Below are 15887 nucleotides of genomic sequence, written 5' to 3'. Positions count from 1 at the left end.
TACATTGCTTGCAAGGCTTATGTGTGATGTTGTATTACCGAGTGGGCCCCGAGATACCTCTCCGTCACACGGAGTGACAAATCCCAGTCTTGATCCATACTAACTCAACTAACACCTTCGGAGATACCTGTAGAGCATCTTTATAGTCACCCAGTTACGTTGCGACGTTTGATACACATAAAGCATTCCTCCGGTGTCAGTGAGTTATATGATCTCATGGTCATAGGAATAAATACTTGACACGCAGAAAACAGTAGCAACAAAATGACACGATCAACATGCTACGTCTATTAGTTTGGGTCTAGTCCATCACGTGATTCTCCCAATGACGTGATCCAGTTATCAAGCAACAACACCTTGTTCATAATCAGAAGACACTGACTATCATCGATCAACTGGCTAGCCAACTAGAGGCATGCTAGGGACGGTGTTTTGTCTATGTATCCACACATGTAAATGAGTCTTCATTCAATACAATTATAGCATGGATAATAAACTATTATCTTGATACAGGAATTATAATAATAACTATACATTTATTATTGCCTCTAGGGCATAATTCCAACAGTCTCCCACTTGCACTAGAGTCAATAATCTAGCCCTCACATCACCATGTGAATTACATTTTAATAAATCTAACACCCATACAGTTCTGGTGTCGATCATGTTTTGGCCGTGGAAGAGGTTTAGTCAGCGGGTCTGCTACATTCAGATCCGTGTGCACTTTGCATATATTTACGTCCTCCTCCTCGACGTAGTCGCGGATGAGGTTGAAGCGTCGTTTGATGTGTCTGGTCTTCTTGTGAAACCTTGGTTCCTTTGCTAAGGCAATGGCACCAGTGTTGTCACAGAACAAGGTTATTGGATCCAGTGCACTTGGCACCACTCCAAGATCCGTCATGAACTGCTTCATCCAGACACCTTCCTTAGCCGCCTCCGAGGCAGCCATGTACTCCGCTTCACATGTAGAATCTGCTACGACGCTTTGCTTGGAACTGCACCAGCTTACTGCACCCCCATTAAGAATAAATACGTATCCGGTTTGCGACTTAGAGTCGTCCGGATCTGTGTTAAAGCTTGCGTCGACGTAACCTTTTACGGCGAGCTCTTCGTCACCTCCATACACGAGAAACATCTCCTTAGTCCTTTTCAGGTACTTTAGGATATTCTTGACCGCTGTCCAGTGATCCACTCCTGGATTACTCTAGAACCTGCCTGCCATACTTATGGCCAGGCTAACATCCGGTCTAGTGCACAGCATCGCATACATGATAGAGCCTATGGCTGAAGCATAGGGGACGGAGCGCATATGCTCTCTATCTTCATCAGTCGCTGGGCACTGAGTCTTACTCAATCTTGTACCTTGTAACACTGGCAAGAACCCTTTCTTGGACTGTTCCATTTTGAACCTCTTCAAAACTTTATCAAGGTATGTGCTTTGTGAAAGTCCTATCAGGCGTTTTGATCTATCCCTATAGATCTTAATGCCTAGAATGTAAGCAGCTTCTCCTAGGTCCTTCATAGAGAAACTTTTATTCAAGTAACCTTTTATGCTCTCCAAAAACTCTACGTTGTTTCCAATCAGTAATATGTCATCCACATATAATATTAGAAACGCCACAGATCTCCCACTCACTTTCTTGTAAATACAAGATTCTCCAACCACTTGTATAAACCCAAATGCTTTGATCACCTCATCAAAGCGTTTGTTCCAACTCCGAGATGCTTGCACCAGTCCATAAATGGATCGCTGGAGCTTGCACACCTTGTCAGCATTTTTAGGATCGACAAAACCTTCGGGTTGCATCATATACAACTCTTCCTTAAGGAAACCGTTAAGGAACGCCGTTTTGACATCCATCTGCCAAATTTCATAATCGAAAAATGCAGCTATTGCTAACATGATTCTGACGGACTTAAGCATCGCTACGGGAGAGAAAGTCTCATCGTAGTCAATTCCTGGAACTTGTGAAAAACCCTTTGCCACAAGTCGAGCTTTATAAACGGTCACATTACCGTCAGTGTCCGTCTTCTTCTTAAAGATCCATTTGTTCTGAATAGCCTTGCGGCCCTCAGGTAGTATCTCCAAAGTCCATACTTTGTTCTCATACATGGATCCTATCTCGGATTTCATGGCTTCTAGCCATTTGTTGGAATCTGGGCCCACCATTGCTTCTTCATAATTTGCAGGTTCATTGTTGTCTAACAACATGATTGTCAAGACGGGATTACCGTACCACTCTGGAGCAGCGCGTGATCTCGTCGACCTGCGTGGTTCAACAGAAACTTGAACTGGAGTTTCATGATCATCATCATTAACTTCCTCCTCAACCGGCGTCGCAATCAGAGGGGTTTCCCCTTGCCCTGCGCCACCATCCAGAGGGATGAGAGGTTCGACAACCTCGTCAAGTTCTATCTTCCTCCCACTCAATTCTCTCAAGAGAAACTCCTTCTCGAGAAAAGTTCCGTTCTTAGCAACAAACACTTTGCCCTCGGATTTGAGATAGAAGGTGTACCCAACTGTCTCTTTTGGGTAGCCTATGAAGACGCACTTTTCCGTTTTGGGTTCCAGCTTTTCAGGCTGAAGCTTTTTGACATAAGCATCACATCCCCAAACTTTAAGAAACGACAACTTTGGCCTTTTGCCATACCACAGTTCGTATGGTGTCGTCTCAAGTGTCGTCTCAACGGATTTCGATGGTGCCCTATTTAAAGTGAATGCAGCTGTTTCTAATGCATAACCCCAAAACGATAACGGCAAATCAGTAAGAGACATCATAGATCGCACCATTTCTAATAAAGTACGATTACGACGTTCGGACACACCATTACGCTGTGGTGTTCCAGGCGGTGTTAACTGCGAAACAATTCCACATTGTCTTAAGTGAGTACCAAACTCGAAACTCAGATATTCACCCCCACGATCAGACCGTAGGAACTTGATCTTCTTGTTACGATGATTTTCTACTTCACTCTGAAATTGCTTGAACTTTTCAAATGTTTCAGACTTGTGCTTCATTAAGTAGACGTAACCATATCTACTCAAATCGTCAGTGAAGGTGAGAAAATAACGATATTCGCCGCGTGCCTCCACGCTCATCGGACCACACACATCGGTATGTATGATTTCCAATAAGTCACTTGCACGCTCCATTGTTCCGGAGAACGGAGTTTTAGTCATCTTGCCCATGAGGCATGGTTCGCAAGTGTCAAGTGAATCAAAGTCAAGTGACTCCAAAAGTCCATTAGCATGGAGTTTCTTCATGCGCTTTACACCAATATGACCCAAGCGGCAGTGCCATAAAAATATGGCGCTATCATTGTTTACTCTAACTCTTTTGGTCTCAATGTTATGTATATGCGTATCGCTATCGAGATCCAATATGAACAATCCTCTCACATTCGGTGCATGACCATAAAAGATGTTACTCATAGAAATAGAACAACCATTATTCTCAGACTTTAAAAGAGTAACCGTCTCACAATAAACAAGATCCAGATATAATGTTCATGCTCAACGCAGGCACTAAATAACAATGATTTAAGTTCATCACTAATCCCGATGGTAGTTGAAGTGACACGGTGCCGACGGCGATTGCATCAACCTTGGAACCGTTTCCTACGCGCATCGTCACTTCGTCTTTCGCCAGCCTCCGTCTATTCCGCAGTTCCTGCTTCGAGTTGCAAATGTGAGCAACAGAACCGGTATCGAATACCCAGGCACTACTACGAGAGCTGGTTAAGTACACATCAATAACATGTATATCAAATATACCTGATTTTTCTTTGCCCGCCTTCTTATCTGCCAGATACTTGGGGCAATTGCGCTTCCAGTGACCCATACCCTTGCAATAGAAGCACTCTGTTTCAGGCTTAGGTCCAGCCTTGGGTTTCTTCGGCGGATTGGCAACAGGCTTGCCGCTCTTCTTCGAATTGCCCTTCTTGCCTTTGCCGTTTCTCTTGAAACTAGTGGTCTTGCTCACCATCAACACTTGATGTTCTTTACGGAGTTCAGACTCTACGACTTTCAGCATCGCAAACAACTCGCCGGGAGACTTGTTCATCCCTTGCATGTTGTAGTTCAACACAAAGCTTTTATAGCTTGGCGGCAGTGATTGGAGGATTCTGTCAGTGAATGCTTCTTGCGGGAGTTCAATCCCCAGTTCAGCTAGACGGTTTGAGTACCCAGACATTTTGAGCACATGTTCACCGACAGACGAGTTTTCCTCCATCTTGCAAGCATAGAATTTATCGGAGGTCTCATACCTCTCGATCCGGGCGTTCTTCTGAAAGATGAACTTCAACTCCTGGAACATCTCAAATGCTCCATGACGCTCAAAGCGACGTTGAAGTCCCGGTTCTAAGCCATACAAGACTGCACATTGAACTATTGAGTAGTCCTCCTTATGTGCTAACCAAGCGTTCTTAACATCCTGATCAGCCGTAGCGGGTGGTTCATCTCCTAGCGCAGCATTAAGGACATAATCCTTCTTTCCAGCTTGTAAGATTAGCTTAAGATTACGAGCCCAGTCTACAAAGTTGCTTCCATCATCTTTCAACTTAGCTTTCTCTAGGAACGTATTAAAATTGAGGATGACACTTGCGTGAGCCATGATCTACAACACAAATATATTCAAAGTGGACTTAGACTATGTTCAAGATAATTAGAGTTCAACTTAATCAAATTACATGCTAAACTCCCACTCAAAAAGTACATCTCTCTAGTCATTTGAGTGGTTCATGATCCACCTACACTATCCCAAGTCCGATCATCACGTGAGTCGGGAGTAGTTTTAGTGGTAAGCATCCCTATGCTAATCATATCATCTATATGATTCATGATCGACCTTTCGGTCTCATGTGTTCCGAGGCCATGTCTGCACATGCTAGGCTCGTCAAGCTTAACCCGAGTGTTCCGCGTGCGCAACTGTTTTGCACCCGTTGTATGTGAACGTTGAGTCTATCACACCCGATCATCACGTGGTGTCTCGAAACGACGAACTGTAGCAACGGTGCACAGTCGGGGAGAACACAATTTCGTCTTGAAATTTTAGTGAGAGATCACCTCATAATGCTACCATCGTTCTAAGCAAAATAAGGTGCATAAAAGGATTAACATCACATGCAATTCATAAGTGACATGATATGGCCATCGTCACGTGCTTCTTGATCTCCATCACCAAAGCACCGGCACGATCTTCTTGTCACCGGCGCCACACCATGATCTCCATCATCATGATCTCCATCAACGTGTTGCCATCGGGGTTGTCGTGCTACTTATGCTATCACTACTAAAGCTACATCCTAGCAAAATAGTAAACGCATCTCCAAGCACATATGTTAGTATAAAGACAACCCTATGGCTCCTGCCGGTTGCCGTACCATCGACGTGAAGTCGATATTTCTATTACAACATGATCATCTCATACATCCAATATATCACATCACATCATTGGCCATATCACATCACAATCATACCCTGCAAAAACAAGTTAGACGTCCTCTAATTTTGTTGTTGCATGTTTTACGTGGTGACCAAGGGTATCTAGTAGGATCGCATCTTACTTACGCAAACACCACAACGGAGATATATGAGTTGCTATTTAACCTCATCCAAGGACCTCCTCGGTCAAATCCGATTCAACTAAAGTTGGAGAAACCGTCACTTGCCAGTCATCTTTGAGCAAAGGGGGTTACTCGTAACGATGAAACCAGTCTCTCGTAAGCGTACGAGTAATGTTGGTCCAAGCCGCTTCAATCCAACAATACCGCGGAATCAAGAAAAGACTAAGGAGGGCAGCAAAACGCACATCACCGCCCACAAAACCTTTTGTGTTCTACTCGAGAAGACATCTACGCATGAACCTAGCTCTGATACCACTGTTGGGGAATGTCGCATGGGAAACAAAAAATTTCCTACGCGCACGAAGACCTATCATGGTGATGTCCATCTACGAGAGGGGATGAGTGATCTACGTACCCTTGTAGATCGTACAGCAGAAGCGATTAGAGATCGCGGTTGATGTAGTGGAACGTCCTCACGTCCCTCGATCCGCCCCGCGAACAATCCCGCGATCAGTCCCACGATCTAGTACCGAACGGACGGCACCTCCGCGTTCAGCACACGTACAGCTCGACGATGATCTCGGCCTTCTTGATCCAGCAAGAGAGACGGAGAGGTAGAAGAGTTCTCCGGCAGCGTGACGGCGCTCCGGAGGTTGGTGATGATCTTGTCTCAGCAGGGCTCCGCCCGAGCTCCGCGGAAACACGATCTAGAGGAAAAACTATGGAGGTATGTGGTCGGGCAGCCGTGAGAAAGTCGTCTCAAATCTGCCCTAAAAGCCCCATATATATAGGAGGAGGGAGGGGGACCTTGCCTTGGGGTCCAAGGGAACCCCAAGGGGTCGGCCGGGCCAGGGGGGAGGACTCTCCCCCCCCCCCAAACCGAGTCCTACTTGGTTTGGTGGGAGGGAGTCCTTCCCCCTTCCCACTTCTTCCTCTCTTTTTTTTCTTCCTTTGATTTTTCTTCCTTGGCGCATAGGATTTGGTGGGCTGTCCCACCATCCCACTAAGGGCTGGTGTAATCGTCAAAAATAAGAAAACGAGGTCATATAGATCACGCTCCCGCGTCATCCTTGTCACGTGGCGCAAAAATATATTAAAAAAGGGAATGCAACACGAGGACTTCCCAGGAGGTCACCCATCCTAGTACTACTCTCGCCCAACCACGCTTAACTTTGGAGTTCTGATGGGATCCGTTGCTTTAGTGCTGGTATGATCGTATGCGACATTCAACTATCTATTTTTGCCTTATGCTTGCCCCTACTACTACTACTACTACTACTACTACTACTACTACTACTACTACTAGTAGTCGTTGGGTGTCAAGCGCGGTGGGAAAAGTCACAGAGGTCGTGGCGGTGCTTGTGTTGTCGGTGTAGAGAGGGAGCGGTGAAATTCTTGTGTTAAACTCGTCTCCGTTGTCGAGGCAAATGTGGCAATGGACACGGGAGGGGCAAGCTAAAACATATCACAAACGTCAAAAATAAGAAAACTAGTAAACGTCAAAAATAAGAAAACGAGGTCATATAGATCACGCTCCCCCGTCATCCTTGTCACGTGGCGCAAAAATATATTTAAAAAGGGGAATGCAACATGAGGACTTCCCAGGAGGTCACCCATCCTAGTACTACTCTCGCCAAGCACGCTTAACTTCGGAGTTCTGACGGGATCCGGTGCTTTAGTGCTGGTATGATTGCATCCGACATGCAACTATCTATTTGTTCCTTATGCTTGCCCCTACTACTACTACTACTCATACTACTACTCATACTACTACTACTACTACTACTACTACTACTACTACTACTACTACTAATACTACTACTACTACTACTAATACTACTACTACTAGTCGTTGGGTGTCAAGCGCGGTGGGAAAAGTCACAAAGGTCGTGGCGGTGCTCGTGTTGTCGGTGTAGAGAGGGAGCGGTGAAATTCTTGTGTTAAACTCGTCTCCGTTGTTGAGGCAAGTGTGGCAATGGACACGGGAGGGGCAAGCTAAAACATATCACAAACGTCAAAAATAAGAAAACTAGTGAACGTCAAAAATAAGAAAACGAGGTCATATAGATCACGGTCCCGCGTCATCCTTGTCACGTGGCGCAAAAATATATTTTAAAAGGGGAATGCAACACGAGGACTTCCCAGGAGGTCACCCATCCTAGTACTACTCTCGCCCAAGCACGCTTAACTTCGGAGTTGTGATGGGATACGGTGCTTTAGTGCTGGTATGATCGAATCCGACATGCAACTATCTATTTGTTCCTTATGCTTGCCCCTACTACTACTACTACTCATACTACTACTAATACTACTCATACTACTACTACTACTACTACTACTACTACTAGTCGTTGGGTGTCAAGCGCGGTGGGAAAAGTCAGAGAGGTCCTGGCGGTGCTCGTGTTGTCGGTGTAGAGAGGGAGCGGTGAAATTCTTGTGTTAAACTCGTCTCCGTTGTCGTGGCAAATGTGGCAATGGACACGGGAGGGGCAAGCTAAAACATATCACAAACGTCAAAAATAAGAAAACTAGTAAACGTCAAAAATAAGAAAACGAGGTCATATAGATCACGGTCCCGCGTCATCCTAGTCACGTGGCGCAAAAATATATTTAAAAAGGGGAATGCAACACGAGGACTTCCCAGGAGGTCACCCATCCTAGTACTACTCTCACCCAAGCATGCTTAACTTCGGAGTTCTGATGGGATCCGGTGCTTTAGTGCTGGTATGATCGCATCCGAGATGCGACTATCTATTTGTTCCTTATGCTTGCCCCTACTACTACTACTACTCATACTACTACTAATACTACTCATACTACTACTACTACTACTACTACTACTACTACTACTACTACTACTACTAGTCGTTGGGTGTCAAGCGCGGTGGGAAAAGTCACAGAGGTCGTGGCGGTGCTCGTGTTGTCGGTGTAGAGAGGGAGCGGTGAAATTCTTGTGTTAAACTCGTCTCCGTTGTCGTGGCAAATGTGGCAATGGACACGGGAGGGGCAAGCTAAAACATATGACAAACGTCAAAAATAAGAAAACTAGTAAACGTCAAAAATAAGAAAACGAGGTCATATAGATCACGCTCCCGCGTCATCCTTGTCACGTGGCGCAAAAATATATTTAAAAAGGGGAATGCAACACGAGGACTTCCAGGAGGTCACCCATCCTAGTACTACTCTCGCCCAAGCACGCTTAACTTCGGAGTTCTCATGGGATCCGGTGCTTTAGTGCTGGTATGATCGCATCCGACATGCAACTATCTATTTGTTCCTTATGCTTGCCCCTACTACTACTACTACTCATACCACTACTTGTTGGAATTATGCCCTAGAGGCAATAATAAATGTATAGTTATTATTATAATTCCTGTATCAAGATAATAGTTTATTATCCATGCTATAATTGTATTGAATAAAGACTCATTTACATGTGTGGATACATAGACAAAACACCGTCCCTAGCATGCCTCTAGTTGGCTAGCCAGTTGATCGATGATAGTCAGTGTCTTCTGATTATGAACAAGGTGTTGTTGCTTGATAACTGGATCACGTCATTAGGAGAATCACGTGATGGACTAGACCCAAACTAATAGACGTAGCATGTTGATCGTGTCATTTTGTTGCTACTGTTTTCTGCGTGTCAAGTATTTATTCCTATAACCATGAGATCATATAACTCACTGACACCGGAGGAATGCTTTGTGTGTATCAAATGTCACAACGTAACTGGGTGACTATAAAGATGCTCTACAGGTATCTCCGAAGGTATTAGTTGAGTTAGTATGGATCAAGACTGGGATTTGTCACTCCGTGTGACGGAGAGGTATCTCGGGGCCCACTCGGTAATACAACATCACACACAAGCCTTGCAAGCAATGTAACTTAGTGTAAGTTGCGGGATCTTGTATTACGGAACGAGTAAAGAGACTTGCCGGTAAACGAGGTTGAAATAGGTATACGGATACTGACAATCGAATCTCGGGCAAGTAACATACCGAAGGACAAAGGGAATGACATACGGGATTATACGAATCCTTGGCACTGAGGTTCAAACGATAAGATCTTCGTAGAATATGTAGGATTCAATATGGGCATCCAGGTCCCGCTGTTGGATATTGACCGAGGAGTCTCTCGGGTCATGTCTACATAGTTCTCGAACCCGCAGGGTCTGCACACTTAAGGTTCGACGTTGTTTTATGCGTATTTGAGTTATATGGTTGGTTACCGAATGTTGTTCGGAGTCCCGGATGAGATCACGGACGTCACGAGGGTTTCCGGAATAGTCCGGAAATGAAGATTGATATATAGGATGACCTCATTTGATTACCGGAAGGTTTTCGGAGTTACCGGGAATGTACCGGGAATGACGAATGGGTTTCGGGAGTTCACCGGAGGGGGGCAACCCACTCCGGGGAAGCCCATAGGCATTTGGGGGGTCACACCAGCCCTTAGTGGGCTGGTGGGACAGCCCACCAATCCCCTATGCGCCAAGAGAGAGAAAATCAAAGGAAAGGAAAAAAAAGGAAGAAGTGGGAAAGGGGAAGGACTCCCTCCCACCAAACCAAGTAGGACTCGGTTTGGGGGGGGAGAGTCCTCCCCCCTGGCTCGGCCGACCCCTTGAGGATCCCTTGGACCCCAAGGCAAGGTCCCCCTCCCTCCTCCTATATATATGGGGCTTTTAGGGCAAATTTGAGACGACTTTCTCACGGCTGCCCGACCACATACCTCCATAGTTTTTCCTCTAGATCGCGTTTCTGCGGAGCTCGGGCGGAGCCCTGCTGAGACGAGATCATCACCAACCTCCGGAGCGCCGTCACGCTGCCGGAGAACTCTTCTACCTCTCCTCTCTCTTGCTGGATCAAGAAGGCCGAGATCATCGTCGAGCTGTACGTGTGCTGAACGCGGAGGTGCCGTCCGTTCGGTACTAGATCGTGGGACTGATCGCGGGATTGTTCGCGGGGCGGATGGAGGGACGTGAGGACGTTCCACTACATCAACCGCGTTCTCTAACGCTTCTGCTGTACGATCTTCAAGGGTACGTAGATCTCTCATCCCCTCTCGTAGATGGACATCACCATGATAGGTCTTCGTGCGCGTAGGAAAATTTTTGTTTCCCATGCGACGTTCCCCATCAGTGGCATCATGAGCTAGGTTCATGCGTAGATGTCTTCTCGAGTAGAACACAAAAGGTTTTGTGGGCGGTGATGTGCGTTTTGCTGCCCTCCTTAGTCTTTTCTTGATTCCGCGGTATAGTTGGATTGAAGCGGCTTGGACCGACATTACTCGTACGCTTACGAGAGACTGGTTTCATCGTTACGAGTAACCCCCTTTGCTCAAAGATGACTGGCAAGTGACGGTTTCTCCAACTTTAGTTGAATCGGATTTGACCGAGGAGGTCCTTGGATGAGGTTAAATAGCAACTCATATATCTCCGTTGTGGTGTTTGCGTAAGTAAGATGCGATCCTACTAGATACCCTTGGTCACCACGTAAAACATGCAACAACAAAATTAGAGGACGTCTAACTTTTTTTTGCAGGGTATGATTGTGATGTGATATGGCCAACGATGTGATGTGATATATTGGATGTATGAGATGATCATGTTGTAATAGAAATATCGACTTGCATGTCGATGGTACGACAACCGGCAGGAGCCATAGGGTTGTCTTTATACTAACGTTTGTGCTTGCAGATGCGTTTACTATTTTGCTAGTATGTAGCTTTAGTAGTAATAGCATAAGTAGCACGACAACCCCGATGGCAACACGTTGATGGATGATCATGGTGTGGCGCCGGTGACAAGAAGATCGTGCCGGTGCTTTGGTGATGGAGATCAAGAAGCACGTGATGATGGCCATATCATGTCACTTATGAATTGCATGTGATGTTAATCCTTTTATGCGCCTTATTTTGCTTAGAACGACGGTAGCATTATGAGGTGATCTCTCACTAAAATTTCAAGACGAAATTGTGTTCTCCCCGACTGTGCACCGTTGCTACAGTTCGTCGTTTCGAGACACCACGTGATGATCGGGTGTGATAGACTCAACGTTCACATACAACGGGTGCAAAACAGTTGCGCAAGCGGAACACTCGGGTTAAGCTTGACGAGCCTAGCATGTGCAGACATGGCCTCGGAACACATGAGACCGAAAGGTCGATCATGAATCATATAGTTGATATGATTAGCATAGGGATGCTTACCACTGAAACTACTCTCGACTCACGTGATGATCGGACTTGGGATAGTGTAAGTGGATCATGAACCACTCAAATGACTAGAGAGATGTACTTTTTGAGTGGGAGTTTAGCATATAATTTGATTAAGTTGAACTCTAATTATCTTGAACATAGTCTAAGTCCACTTTGAATATATTTGTGTTGTACATCATGGCTCACGCAAGTGTCATCCTGAATTTTAATACGTTCCTAGAGAAAGCTAAGTTGAAAGATGATGGAAGCAACTTTGTAGACTGGGCTCGTAATCTTAAGCTAATCTTACAAGCTGGAAAGAAGGATTATGTCCTTAATGCTGCGCTAGGAGATGAACCACCCGCTACGGCTGATCAGGATGTTAAGAACGCTTGGTTAGCACGTAAGGAGGACTACTCAATAGTTCAATGTGCAGTCTTGTATGGCTTGGAGCCGGGACTTCAACGTCGCTTTGAGCATCATGGAGCATTTGAGATGTTCCAGGAGTTGAAGTTTATCTTTCAGAAGAACGCCCGGATCGAGAGGTATGAGACCTCCGATAAATTCTATGCTTGCAAGATGGAGGAAAACTCGTCTGTCGGTGAACATGTGCTCAAAATGTCTGGGTACTCAAACCGTCTAGCTGAACTGGGGATTGAACTCCCGCAAGAAGCTATCACTGACAGAATCCTTCAATCACTGCCGCCAAGCTATAAAAGCTTTGTGTTGAACTACAACATGCAAGGGATGAACAAGTCTCCCGGCGAGTTGTTTGCGATGCTGAAAGTCGCAGAGTCTGAACTCCGTAAAGAGCATCAAGTGTTGATGGTGAGCAAGACCACTAGTTTCAAGAGAAACGGCAAAGGCAAGAAGGGCAATTCGAAGAAGAGCGGCAAGCCTGTTGCCAATCCGCCGAAGAAACCCAAGGCTGGACCTAAGCCTGAAACAGAGTGCTTCTATTGCAAGGGTATGGGTCACTCGAAGCGCAATTGCCCCAAGTATCTGGCAGATAAGAAGGCGGGCAAAGAAAAATCAGGTATATTTGATATACATGTTATTGATGTGTACTTAACCGGCTCTCGTAGTAGTGCCTGGGTATTCGATACCGGTTCTGTTGCTCACATTTGCAACTCGAAGCAGGAACTGCGGAATAGACGAAGGCTGGCGAAAGACGAAGTGACGATGCGCATAGGAAACGGTTCCAAGGTTGATGCAATCGCCGTCGGCACAGTGTCACTTCAACTACCATCGGGATTAGTGATGAACTTAAATCGTTGTTATTTAGTGCCTGCGTTGAGCATGAACATTATATCTGGATCTTGTTTATTGCGAGACGGTTACTCTTTTAAGTCTGAGAATAATGGTTGTTCTATTTCTATGAGTAACATCTTTTATGGTCATGCACCGAATGTGAGAGGATTGTTCATATTGAATCTTGATAGAGATACGCATATACATAACATTAGGACCAAAAGAGTTAGAGTAAACAATGATAGCGCCATATTTTTGTGGCACTGCCGCTTGGGTCATATTGGTGTAAAGCGCATGAAGAAACTCCATGCTGATGGACTTTTGGAGTCACTTGACTTTGATTCACTTGACACGTGCGAACCATGCCTCATGGGCAAGATGACTAAGACTCCGTTCTCCGGAACGATGGAGCGTGCAAGTGACTTGTTGGAAATCATACATACCGATGTGTGTGGTCCAATGAGCGTGGAGGCACGCGGCGGATATCGTTATTTTCTCACCTTCACTGACGATTTAAGTAGATATGGTTATGTCTACTTGATGAAGCACAAGTCTGAAACATTTGAAAAGTTCAAGCAATTTCAGAGTGAAGTGGAAAATCATCGTAACAAGAAGATCAAATTCCTACGGTCTGATCGTGGGGGTGAATATCTGAGTTTCGAGTTTGGTACTCACTTAAGACAATGTGGAATTGTTTCGCAGTTAACACCGCCTGGAACACCACAGCGTAATGGTGTGTCCGAACGTCGTAATCGTACTTTGTTAGAAATGGTGCGATCTATGATGTCTCTTACTGATTTGCCGTTATCGTTTTGGGGTTATGCATTCGAAACAGTTGCATTCACTTTAAATAGGGCACCATCGAAATCCGTTGAGACGACACCATACGAACTGTGGTATGGCAAAAGGCCAAAGTTGTCGTTTCTTAAAGTTTGGGGATGTGATGCTTATGTCAAAAAGCTTCAGCCTGAAAAGCTGGAACCCAAAGCGGAAAAATGCGTCTTCATAGGTTACCCGAAAGAGACAGTTGGGTACACCTTCTATCTCAAATCCGACGGCAAAGTGTTTGTTGCTAAGAACGGAACTTTTCTCGAGAAGGAGTTTCTCTCGAGAGAATTGAGTGGGAGGAAGATAGAACTTGACGAGGTTGTCGAACCTCTCATCCCTCTGGATGGTGGCGCAGGGCAAGGGGAAACCTCTGTCATTGCGACGCCGGTTGAGGAGGAAGTTAATGATGATGATCATGAAACTCCAGTTCAAGTTTCTGTTGAACCACGCAGGTCGACGAGATCACGCGCTGCTCCAGGGTGGTACGGTAATCCCGTCTTATCAATCATGTTGTTAGACAACAATGAACCTGCAAATTATGAAGAAGCAATGGTGGGCCCAGATTCCAACAAATGGCTAGAAGCCATGAAATCCGAGATAGGATCCATGTATGAGAACAAAGTGTGGACTTTGGAGATACTGCCTGAGGGCCGCAAGGCTATTCAGAACAAATTGATCTTTAAGAAGAAGACGGACGCTGACGGTAATGTTACCATTTATAAAGCTCGACTTGTGGCAAAAGGTTTTTCACAAGTTCCAGGAATTGACTACGATGAGACTTTCTCTCCCGTAGCGATGCTTAAGTCCGTCAGAATCATGTTAGCAATAGCTGCATTTTTCGATTATGAAATCTGGCAGATGGATGTCAAAACGGCGTTCCTTAACGGTTTCCTTAAGGAAGAGTTGTATATGATGCAACCCGAAGGTTTTGTCGATCCTAAGAATGCTGACAAGGTGTGCAAGCTCCAGCGATCCATTTATGGACTGGTGCAAGCATCTCGGAGTTGGAACAAACGCTTTGATGAGGTGATCAAAGCATTTGGGTTTATACAAGTGGTTGGAGAATCTTGTATTTACAAGAAAGTGAGTGGGAGCTCTGTGGCGTTTCTAATATTATATGTGGATGACATATTACTGATTGGAAACAACGTAGAGCTTTTGGAGAGCATAAAAGGTTACTTGAATAAAAGTTTCTCTATGAAGGACCTAGGAGAAGCTGCTTACATTCTAGGCATTAAGATCTATAGGGATAGATCAAAACGCCTGATAGGACTTTCACAAAGCACATACCTTGATAAAGTTTTGAAGAGGTTCAAAATGGAACAGTCCAAGAAAGGGTTCTTGCCAGTGTTACAAGGTACGAGATTGAGTAAGACTCAGTGCCCAGCAACTGATGAAGATAGAGAGCATATGCGCTCCGTCCCCTATGCTTCAGCCATAGGCTCTATCATGTATGCAATGCTGTGCACTAGACCGGATGTTAGCCTGGCCATAAGTATGGCAGGTAGGTTCCAGAGTAATCCAGGAGTGGATCACTGGACGGCGGTCAAGAATATCCTGAAGTACCTGAAAAGGACTAAGGAGATGTTTCTCGTATATGGAGGTGACGAAGAGCTCGCCGTAAAAGGTTACGTCGATGCAAGCTTTGACACAGATCCGGACGACTCTAAGTCGCAAACCGAATACGTATTTATTCTTAATGGGGGTGCAGTAAGCTGGTGCAGTTCCAAGCAAAGCGTCGTAGCAGATTCTACATGTGAAGCGGAGTACATTGCTGCCTCGGAGGCGGCTAAGGAGGGTGTCTGGATGAAGCAGTTCATGACGGATCTTGGAGTGGTGCCAAGTGCACTGGATCCAATAACCTTGTTCTGTGACAACACTGGTGCCATTGCCTTAGCAAAGGAACCAAGGTTTCACAAGAAGACCAGACACATCAAACGACGCTTCAACCTCATCCGCGACTACGTCGAGGAGGAGGACGTAAATATATGCAAAGTACACACGGATCTGAATGTAGCAGACCCGCTGACTAAACCTCTTCCACG

The 15887-nt window shown here is 45.4% G+C and overlaps 5 non-coding genes across 5 annotated transcripts; all 5 read right to left on the bottom strand.

The window, feature by feature from the left end:
* Positions 1–6667: 6667 nt before the first annotated feature.
* Positions 6668–6786, bottom strand: LOC123433313. The gene has a single exon (XR_006624842.1). It is a non-coding gene; the product is annotated as a 5S ribosomal RNA (ribosomal RNA).
* Positions 6787–7145: 359 nt separating this feature from the next.
* Positions 7146–7263, bottom strand: LOC123433130. Its single transcript, XR_006624682.1, has one exon. It is a non-coding gene; the product is annotated as a 5S ribosomal RNA (ribosomal RNA).
* A 422-nt stretch (positions 7264–7685) lies between these two features.
* LOC123433358 lies at positions 7686–7804 on the bottom strand. The gene has a single exon (XR_006624876.1). It is a non-coding gene; the product is annotated as a 5S ribosomal RNA (ribosomal RNA).
* Positions 7805–8184: 380 nt separating this feature from the next.
* LOC123438640 lies at positions 8185–8303 on the bottom strand. The gene has a single exon (XR_006629773.1). It is a non-coding gene; the product is annotated as a 5S ribosomal RNA (ribosomal RNA).
* Positions 8304–8701: 398 nt separating this feature from the next.
* On the bottom strand, positions 8702–8819 carry LOC123432001. The gene has a single exon (XR_006623604.1). It is a non-coding gene; the product is annotated as a 5S ribosomal RNA (ribosomal RNA).
* Positions 8820–15887: the final 7068 nt, after the last annotated feature.

Source organism: Hordeum vulgare, chromosome 2H (genome assembly GCF_904849725.1).
Source record: "Hordeum vulgare subsp. vulgare chromosome 2H, MorexV3_pseudomolecules_assembly, whole genome shotgun sequence".
Lineage (NCBI taxonomy): Eukaryota > Viridiplantae > Streptophyta > Magnoliopsida > Poales > Poaceae > Hordeum > Hordeum vulgare.
Note: the sequence above shows the minus strand (reverse complement) of the source record. Positions and strands in the feature narration are given on the sequence as shown.